Raw genomic sequence first — 10,286 nt, 5'->3', positions numbered from 1 at the left:
TTAAATCTATTAAGCTGCTCTATGTCTTTTGGAGAATTTATTTACATTTAAAGTAATTATTTATAGGTAGGGACTTACTATTGCCATTATGTTAAATGTTTCTGACTCTGCTGTAGTTCCTTTGTTTCTCTCTTATTCCTTTCATTGTGATTTCATGATTTTTTATATTGGTATGCTTTGGTTATTTCTCTTTATCTCTTGTGTATCTACTGTAGGATTCTGCCTTGTGGTTACCATGGGTTTTACATGAAACATCTTATAGTGTAACAGTCTATTTAAAGATCATAAAACTTAAATAGCACACAAGAGGTCTCAACCTTTACTTCTTTACACTCCATATTTTATGTGTTTGCTATCTCAACTTACATTGTTGTATATTATGTATTTGTTAACAAAATTTTATAGCTACAATTATTTTTAAATCTTTTGTCTTTTACTAGAGTTTAAAAGTGATTTACACAAGATCGTTACAGTATTAAAGAATTCCGAATTTGACTATACATTTACCTTACCAGTGAATTTTATATTTTTATGTGCTTATGTTACAAACTAGCATTCTTTCACTTCATTGGCTTGAAAAATTCTCCTTAGCATTTCTTATAAGGCAGGTCTAGGAATGAACTTGCTGAGCTTTTTTTTTTTTTTTTTTTTTAATCTGAGAAAGTATCTCTCCTTAATTTCTGAACAAGTTTGCCAGTTAAAATATTCTCCATTAGCAAATTTTTTTCTTTAATAGTTTTGAATGTATCTTCCCATTCTCTCCTGATCTGCAAGATAAATCTGCTGATAACCTTTGAGGTTCCATCATATGTGGAAAGTCACTTCTTTCTTGCTGCTTTCAAAATTCTCTGAGTTTTGACAATTTGATTATAATGTGTCACGGTGAAGTCTTCATTAGGTAAAGCCTATTTGGGAACTTCTGAGCTTCATGGACTTTGGACATTTATTTATCTTCCAAGATTTGGGAAGTTTGCAATCATTAATTCTTTGAATAAGTATCTTTCTCTTTCTCTCTCTTCTCCTTCTAAAACTCCTATAAGGTGTATATTTGTTCACTTAATGGTGGCCCATGAGTCCTGCAGGGTTTGTTTACTCTTTTTCATTCTTCTTTTTCTTTGTTCTCCTCAGAGTGAATAATTTCAAAAGCCTTGTCTTTGAGTTCAACAGTTCTTTCTCCTGATTGATCTCATCTGCTGTTGAAGTTCTCTATTGTATTTTTTTTTTCATTTTATTACTTGTATTCTTCAGCTCCAGGATTTCTATTTGGCTCATCTATGATTTCTCTTTGTTGAACTTTCTATTTTATGTCTTATTTTTCTGATTTTGTTGACGTGTCTGCGTTATCTTGTATCTCAATGAGCTACCTTAAAATAATTATTTTTAATCCATTTTCAGACAATTCCTAGATCTCTATTTTGAGGTGGTTAGTAACTGGACAATTATTTTGTTCCTTTGGTGTTGTCACGTTTCTTTGCTTTTTCATGTTTCTTGTGGCCTTCCAGAGATGTCTGCACATTTGAGGGAGCAGTAAATGCTTCCAGATTTTATGGACTGGCTTCAGTGGAGAAAGCCTTTCACTTGCAGGTATGTGTTAGGGTGCTGGCTGGCAGGGTGCAGTGGTGCAGTCTCCATGTAGCTCTGTCAACTGAGTTCACCATCTGTGAAGACCGTGGGAAACCTTGGTGGCCTAGGCTGTGGGAGTCTGCAGTGGCAGCAAGGGTTATTGGGGAGCTTTGTCTGATACTCAAGTTTTGGCATAATTTGGCCCAATGTTATCCTATAGAAAAATAATATGAGCAACATATGTAACTTAAAATTTTCTAGTGCGCACATTAAAGTAGAAAGGCACAGATGAAGTTAATTCTAGTAACGTACTTTATTGAAAATATCTTGTAATGTGTAATCAATATAAAAACGTGATATTTTACTTTTTAAAATCAAGTGTCCAAAATCTGGTATGTATTTTACATTTACAGAAAATTTCTCTTTAGCCATATTTCAAGTGCTGAATAGCCACATGTAGCTAATGGCTACTGTATTAGAAAGCACAAACAAGGCCGGGCACAGTGGTTCACTCCTGTAATCCCAGCACTTTGGGAGGCCGAGTCGGGCGGATCACAAGGTCAGGAGATCGTGACCATCCTGGTTAACACAGTGAAACCCTGTCTCTACTAAAAATACAAAAAATTAGCCAGGTGTGGTGATGGACGCCTGTAGTCCCAGCTACTTGGGAGGCTGAGGCAGGAGAATGGCATGAACCCGGGAGGCGGAGCTTGCAGTGAGTTGTGATTGCACCACTGCACTCCAGCCTGGGTGACAGAGCGAGACTCCGTCTCCAAACAAACAAACACACAAACAAAAAAACCCACAAACTAGTCCCACTCTATTGTGATAACCTTAAATTTCTGTCAACCACATCTCTCATTCTTCCCTGAAAACACACTGCTATAGTCTGAATGTTTGTGTCCTCCCGAAATTTATATGGTAAAATCCTAATGTCCTAATGTCCAAGGTGATGATAGGAGGTGAGGCCTTTAGGAGGTGTTAGATAATGAAGGCTCCACCCTCATGACAGGTATTAGTACGCTTGTAAGAGATACTCCAGAGAGCTAGCTAGCCCCTTTTACCACGTAAGGACACAGCAAGAAAGGTGTCAGCTATGCGCCAGGAAATGGGCTCTTACCAGACACTGTATCTGCTGGTGCCTTGATCTTGGACCAGCATCTAGAACAATGAGAAATAAATTGCTGTTGTTTATAAGCCTTGTGATTTATATTTTGTTATAGAAACTTGAAAAAACTAAGACACTCCAAGATTATCTGCCTCATATTTTCATAGGCAGTGTTCCCTTTTCTTGGAAACTCCTTCCTTTGTCTCAGTCCTTTAAATCTTGCCTACCTTCTAGTATCATCAAAAATGTAAGACAAAACTTTTCCACTCAGATGAAATACATTTATTCACTTATCTTCTGCTGCCACAGATCATTATAATTTACACATACATTTTATTCCTTTTTATTACTATCTCAAGAGAAAGTATTGAGGCTTATTTTTGTTTTTCTTCTCAGGCCTAACATATTCCCTTGTATATAGTGATTACTCAATAAACATTTGTTGTTTTAAAGTGGATTGTGCTGAATTCACTGCAAAGGAAAGGCAACTATCTATTGAAAAGCAATTGATAGTAAGTAAAACATCTGCCAAACCAATATGTTTTCTACCTACAAGAAAACCAGAGAGCTGTCTTTGTTACTCTATAGCCTAAACAACAGTTAATTATATGGAAATTGTTCACATTGTGTGGTAATTAGAGTTATCATCTTTAAGTTGATTATTACTTTAAGACTATGCAAAACTCTCCGTCTCCATTTTGTATATTGTCTACTAAGCTAGAATATTGTCATTTATTAGAAAACCATCATTTAATCTATTATAAGGCACTGAAGATGGTTGAAAGGGATGGAAAGAAATGGGACCTGCTTCGAAAAAGTTTATGAAGTGATCAAATCTCCCTGGGTCCCATTCTATCTAAAAAGAGAATTCCAGCTGTTCTAGAAAAAAATAGTGAAGTAGCACTAGAGCACTAGTGTAAGAGCTAAAGAGGAAAGAAACATGAAAAGCAGCTCAACCATTAAAGACAGGTTCATTTTGGAGAATAAACCTGAGAGGGGCATCGGACCGATTTTGGTCGGGAGACTTCTCTCTTACAGACTAAGAGTATTTAATTCAGGGTGAGAGAACTTATCACAGGTTTGGAATGTTTCTGTGTGGGGGAGAAGTTTATTTGCAGGGTTGGAATGTCTCTGGTTGGAGGTAGGGTTATCTTGGGGCTGGTATGACTCTGATCGGGGAAGGGTTTATCTTATGGTTGGAATGTTTCTGGTCAGAAGTGTCATTTGTGGTTTATGGTCATGCTGACCTTAGCCATTAGGCTGATGCCCTTTGGATTTAGGTGGTTTTTGATCAAGGTGAACTTTAAAATGGCGATGCTTGTCCAAGATGGCAATCTTCCTGCTCTGTCAATCCAGACTCTATAGTTATAAAAAGGATGAGGGGTGGCGTGTTCTTTCTGGCTACTTCCTGTTGACGAGGGGATGGAGAGTTTTTTGGTCTCAGATTGACTGCAGGATGTAGATGTTTTGGGGTAATTGTGAAATGGCCATGATCCTGTCGGTTAAAAATCTTTGAAAAAGGGTAATTAGGCAGCCTAAGAACATTAGGCCTAGACGTATCATTAGGAGAGGGCCCAGAGGTGGGATGACCCATGCTATGATTTTGTTCTCAAACCAATAATCTATTTGGTTGTTTTGTTATACCCTTAGCTTTTTAGCCCTTTAAGTTTTTCAGCAGTGGTACTAGGCCTGATTGATTGATACAGAAACAACATTCTTCACCCAATGAGAGGCAGAGGCCTCTTTTTCAACGGTTATAGGATCTAGTCCCCACCTGTTTTGGAGGACCATACCAGAGTCGAGTAGTCTAGTTAGTCTTGGACTCTTAGAAGGCTTCGGGCTATATCTTCTAAAGAGGCCTATAGTTCTGTTGAAAGAGCCTTAAAGTATGTTAAGGAGATGACTAATCTGCCTGTTCCCATCCAAGTCCAGAGGTTATACCCAAGGCAGCCATTAAGGGAAGGATGTGGATGGCCCTTCTTTTCCTAACATATTGAATAGATGGGATGGGCAAAGGTTAATTGGGGGAACTAGTCTAGTGTGGGGGAGATAGATAAACTAAGGTATAGGTTCCAGTCCAGTTGGTGGGGAGACAAAGATATGTGTTGGTGCCACACAAAAAGAACAAACCTTTGTCTTAAATATAGGCAGAGATATGGAAAGAGAATAAGTGAATTAAAGATGGAGTGTTTTTTCTTTCCTGTGGTTCATTACTCCAGATGGACAAGGAGGAGGCCAGAGAGACACTTATTGTAGTAGAAATATAGGAAGAGTTATTTTTTACACATTTAATGTGATCGATGTTGTACCATTGACATTAAGTCATGGAAAAAGATGGGCACCAGGGACAGCACAAGTTAGGCTAGAGGCATTGGTTAAGGGAGAGGCCATAAAACAAGTCAAATGCAGAAATGTTCCGTTTGCTTCAGGTGATACTTGGTAGTCAAATCAGTTAGCCTGATGGTCACAGAGGTGTTTAATAATGATGGTGCGGTTGCGTTGGTTAGGTGTTAAGGATCTTACAGGGAGATTTCCCTCAGAGGCTGAAAAGCAAAGTGAAGCTTCTTGTAAAAGGGGGTATATTTAGTTATAGGGACTTCAATGGGAGGGCCCTGGGGCTTGAAGCATTGTAGGGAGTTGTAATAGGTTTGAAATAATTTGTTAGCCTGACTGGCCCTGGAAGTGGGATAATTACTGACCAAGGTGTCAGCTCTTTCAAAAAAGGAAGCTCTTTGGAGTTTATAAATTAGGGTTATGCTTCCTCTTAAAAGGTCATAAAGGGGTACAGGAAGGGCTGTGTAAGCTGAGGAAGACAGTGATAAGCACATCCAGGATTCCAGAGCAAAGGAGGAGTTAGCTTGCAGCAAGAGATTGTGTACGGTTTATAGAGCATTCTAGCTTGAGAGCAATGAGGATTGGTTGCATTGGTAAGGTTCATATACTCAGGGAATTAATATTTAAAAAAAAAAAAAAGCAAAAAGAGAAAAAGGTTATTTGGATAGGAGTAAAGTCCTAGAAAGTTCCTTGAAGCCATAGGTCCCATAGAACAGTAAGGAGCTGATCAGGATGTATAATGGGAGTTTCATAAGGGTACTACTGAAGGTCTGTAACAAGGTTGGTTAAGAAGTGATGAAAGTTTGGGAGAGAAAGAGACATAAGTGGCTTTTGTGGATTTCTCTTCCTTTTCTTCCAGGATTCAAGTGAGGCAAAGGGAAGTGGGTCTTACGGAGACACAAGAGAAGACTGAAGGGGTTTTAGATATGGTTGTTTGGGTATGTGGGGAAGGGAAATCTGTTTTCTTGAGAGAAGTATAATGAATTCAGTTGGGGAGTCCCTGGAGTTTTGCTGCCATGGGCATCGTAAGGATGATTTGGTAAAGTCCCTTCCATTTAAGTGTGAGGGGGAATTGGGGGTAGGACTGGGATCTTTTATCAGAACCCAATCTCCTGACTGTAGGAAGGGATTAGAGGAGTTGGCAATGGATTGTGGCAGGTATTTGTCAGCATATTCCCAAATGAAATGGTGGATGGTATGTAGACGAGGGGAAATGAGAAGATTTGGTAGAATTGGCGCTTGACCCTGAGGTGGAACAAAGGGGGCGAGTGGTCTTCCATACATGAGTTCAAAGGGGCTGAGTATTACGGGTTTACCTGGGAGTGCCCCAATTTTTAAGAGGGCCAAAGGTAAAAGTGTAACCCACTCGTTATGTGTTTGGAGTACCTGGTGAGGGTGTTTTTTAGAATGCCATTCATTTTTTCAACCTTTCCTGAAGATTGAGGTTGACAGGGGATGTGTAGGTTCCAGGTGATTTGTAGAGTTTGTGCAAGTGTTTGAGTAATTTGAGAGATGAATTCAGGACCATTGTTGAATTGAAGAGAAAGAGGCACCCTGAACCTGGGTATGCTTTCTGCTATTAATTTTGAGGTGACAGTAGAAGCCTGTTTTTGGTCATGGGAAAAGCCTTGACCCATCCTGAAAAGGTATTGAGCAGAATTAGAGGAAATTGAACCTTTTTAACTGGGGGCATATGGGTAAAATCAATTTGCCAATCCTGTTCTGGAAGGTGTCCCTGGCTTGATGGGTTAGGAAAGAAGGGGGTCTGGTGTTGGAGCGGGGTGAAGCTTTTTGGCAAATAGAACATTGATGGGGAATGGCTTTCAGTTGTTCCTGTATGGGAACTTAAGAAATGTTGTAGAGGGGAATGGCTAGTCTGAAAGAGGTTGTGAATGTCCCATAAAAGGGTTGTTTTTTTTAAGGTCAGGTAGGACTAATTTGTTTTGTATGAACCAGTATGGGGGTTTGAATTGTGCTCCCATCATGACTAGTTGTTATATTTGGTGTTCTGGATAAAAGGAGGGGATATGTTGTATGAGGGGAAATAGGTACTGGGGCATTGGATAATTGGTTGAGGTGTATTTTGCCTGATAGTCAGCGTCACGGTTTCCTACCAAAATGTGGCTTTTATCTGATTGATGTCCTCTGCAATGGGTAACTGCAACCTTTTCTGGAAGTAAAGCTGCCTTTAGTAAATAATAGATTAGTTTTTCATTAATGATAGGAGTTCCCTTAGCCATGAGATAGACTTGCTCACTCCAAATTTAGGCACTGGAATGGGTGATGTTATAGGCACATTTAGAATTGGTGTATCTATTAACTTGTGTGTTTTTTGCTAGGGTTAGTGCTCTTATTAGGGCAACTAATTCCGCTTGTTGGGAGGATGTGCCCAAAGGCAAGGGGGCAGGCTCTATGACTTTTCTAGGTGGGAGAGAGTGAGTATCATCATGATATCCCTCAATGATGGCAAATCCTGCTTGGATGGGAGGGTTTTTTTGATGCGCTGCCATCTGTAAACCTGTCTGGGGCTCCCTTTATGTAAGTAGAAGTAAGGTGGTGAAACATGATGAAAGAACTTTCAATTAAATCAGAGCTTGAGTGTTGGTTAGGGTCCAAAATTGGTGTTGAAGGCAAAAGAGTGGTGGGATTGGTGGGGAGCATCTAATGAAGAGAGATAGAATTGTTGAAGGAGAGTTGAATGTAAGGCTTGCATGTGAGAGAATGCGATGGAGGTGAGTGTCTTATGGCTGAGCATATTTTGCAGACTATGAGAAGAAAATACCTGAAGGTGTTCATAGAATGTGAGATTTTGTGCCTCAGGGATAATCAGAGAGGCTGTGGCCAAAATTTTTAAGCAAAGGGGCCAGCTGTTGTAAATGGGGTCTAGTTGTTTTGAAAAATATGCCACTATTTGGAGGGAATCTCCCATGGGTTGGGCTAAGAGTCCAAGGGCCTGATTATGAGAACTATGTAAATATAGAATAAAGGGTCTCAGGGAGTTGGAAGGCCTAAAGCAGGAGCCGGTAATAAGGCACGTTTTAGGTGAGAGGAAGCACGATAAAGGTCTGGAGTGGGAACAAGTGTTTGGTTAAGATTTCCTTTTGTGTGGTCATAATGAGGTTTAGCGATAATGGCAAAATTTGCTATCCATAATCGGAAATATCTCGCTAATCCAAGGAAAGAAAGTAAGTCCCTTTTTGTTTTAGGAAAAAGCATTTGTTGAGCACCTTGCTTTCGTGCTGGTGGAATTTCTCAAGTATTTAGAGTTATAATTAATCCTAAGTATGAGACTTTTGAAGAGGTTAATCGGGCCTTCCTTTTGGATATCTGTTACCCACATTCAGCGAAAAAGTGTAAAAGCCTGATGGTATGTTGAATACAATGTGGCAGTGTTTTGTATGGGGTTTCTTGTATGGCCTTCATGACAACAACAGAAATGGATGAATGTTATGATGGGCCTTGATATTTGGCTAATATTGATAGGCTCACCCCAGTATCCAAAAGAAATAATCTTATCAGATACCGTCCCAATTACCCTGGGTTCCATGGACTAACTGGTTGTGGGGACAAAGGATCCTGGGCACCCTCAGTCTTCCATTGTTAGTGCCAGCAGTGAAGAGAATTCCTCCTGTGATGGTCAGGAGGCCTCATTATGGGCCACACCAAATAGGGAGGGTGTCCCCATTGAGAGCGGTCCATTTTCCAGTGTCCCTAAAGACTACAAGTTGAACATGGCTTGGCAAGGGGACAGTGGTTAGGACAAGACTTTGCCCAGTGTCCAAGGTTGCCACATTGGAAACAGACTTCTGGAGAGGTGAGGAAGTTTCCCTTTGGGTTATTGGGAGGCTTTTGTATAACTGATTTTTGGACAGCAGAGGCGAGCATCTGGTATTTTGGACAGAGATATTTGTCTTTTTGAATTTTTTGTTCCTCATCTCAAAGACACGGACGGCTGCATTTAGGAGGTCCTGCTGAGATGTCTGGGGACCCTTCTCTAATTTTTGTAATTTTTTTTCCGGATATCTGGGGCAGGCTGGGAAATAAATCGGAGGTGGAGAAAAGTTTGCTTTCTCTAGATTCTGGGTCCAGATTGGTATATTTTAGCATAGCTTCAGTGAGGCGTGATAAGAAAAGGGCAGGATTCTCCTTGGGCTCCTGTGTACTTCCTCCAAGTTTCTCATAATTAACTAACTGCCTTTGGGCATTTTTGTCCATGCCCACGAGGAGATAGGTAATCATGTGGTCTCTTCGCATGATGCCATTGTCTCTCTGTTGGTAAGTCCAATCTGGGTCTCTATGGGAGACTGCATCATTGGCCACTGGATTTTGTATAGGGGCTTGGTTATGGAGTTCATCTCTGTGGACTTCAGCTGAATGCCAGATGTGTTCTTTTTCACCAGGAGCGAGGGTGGAGGTTAACATTTTACAAACATCAGGCCAAGTTAAATTAAAGGTTTGGGTTATGTGTAGGAATTTCCTGTGATAATGAGAGGGATTTTCAGAGAAAGATCCCAGATACTGTTTGATCTGCAACAAATCAGATATGGAGAATGGGACATGAATACGAGCAATGCCTTCAACCCCAACCACTTCCTGGAGAGGGAGAATGGCAGAGGTGGTTTGACTGGTTGGAGTAGTTTGTGAACGGGTAACAGGTGGAGAAGGAGGAGGAGCAGGATTTGGGCTGAAGGCTTGGGGTCAGGAGGGGCCACTGGGGTGGAGGGTTCAGATGGGTGAAGAGTGAATGCAGGGGCATGAGAAATATGGAGGGGGTTCATCTTCAGGGTCAAAAGGGGTTTTGGAGGAAGGGGTTACAGGGGAAGGAATTTGGAGGAAGAGACCCAGGGAGGGTTTTCATTAAGAAGAATTTCATAAGGAGTGCAAGCTTGACATAGGGAGGGTCAGGAGCTAAGGTAGGAGAAAGTCAGAACATAGAGAACCTCTTGCCAATCACTGTTCCTAGTTATAAAGTTGTCAAGGTCCTTGAGAATTTGAAAGTCAAAGGTTCAATTTTTGGGCCGTCGGCTGTCGTTATCTAATTTGTATTGGTTCCTCCTATCCATGAGCATGGAATGTTCTTCCATTTGTTTGTGTCCTCTTTTAGTTCATGGAGCAGTGGTTTGTAGTTCTCCTTGAAGAGTTCCTTCACATCCCTTGTAAGTTGGATTCCTAGGTATTTTATTCTCTTTGAAGCTATTGTGAATGGGAGTTCACTCATGATTTGGCTCTCTGTTTGTCTGTTATTGGTGTATAAGAATGCTTGTGATTTTTGCATATTGAT

This window comes from Mandrillus leucophaeus, unplaced genomic scaffold (assembly GCF_000951045.1).
Source record: "Mandrillus leucophaeus isolate KB7577 unplaced genomic scaffold, Mleu.le_1.0 Scaffold148, whole genome shotgun sequence".
Lineage (NCBI taxonomy): Eukaryota > Metazoa > Chordata > Mammalia > Primates > Cercopithecidae > Mandrillus > Mandrillus leucophaeus.
This window is presented reverse-complemented; position numbering follows the sequence as displayed.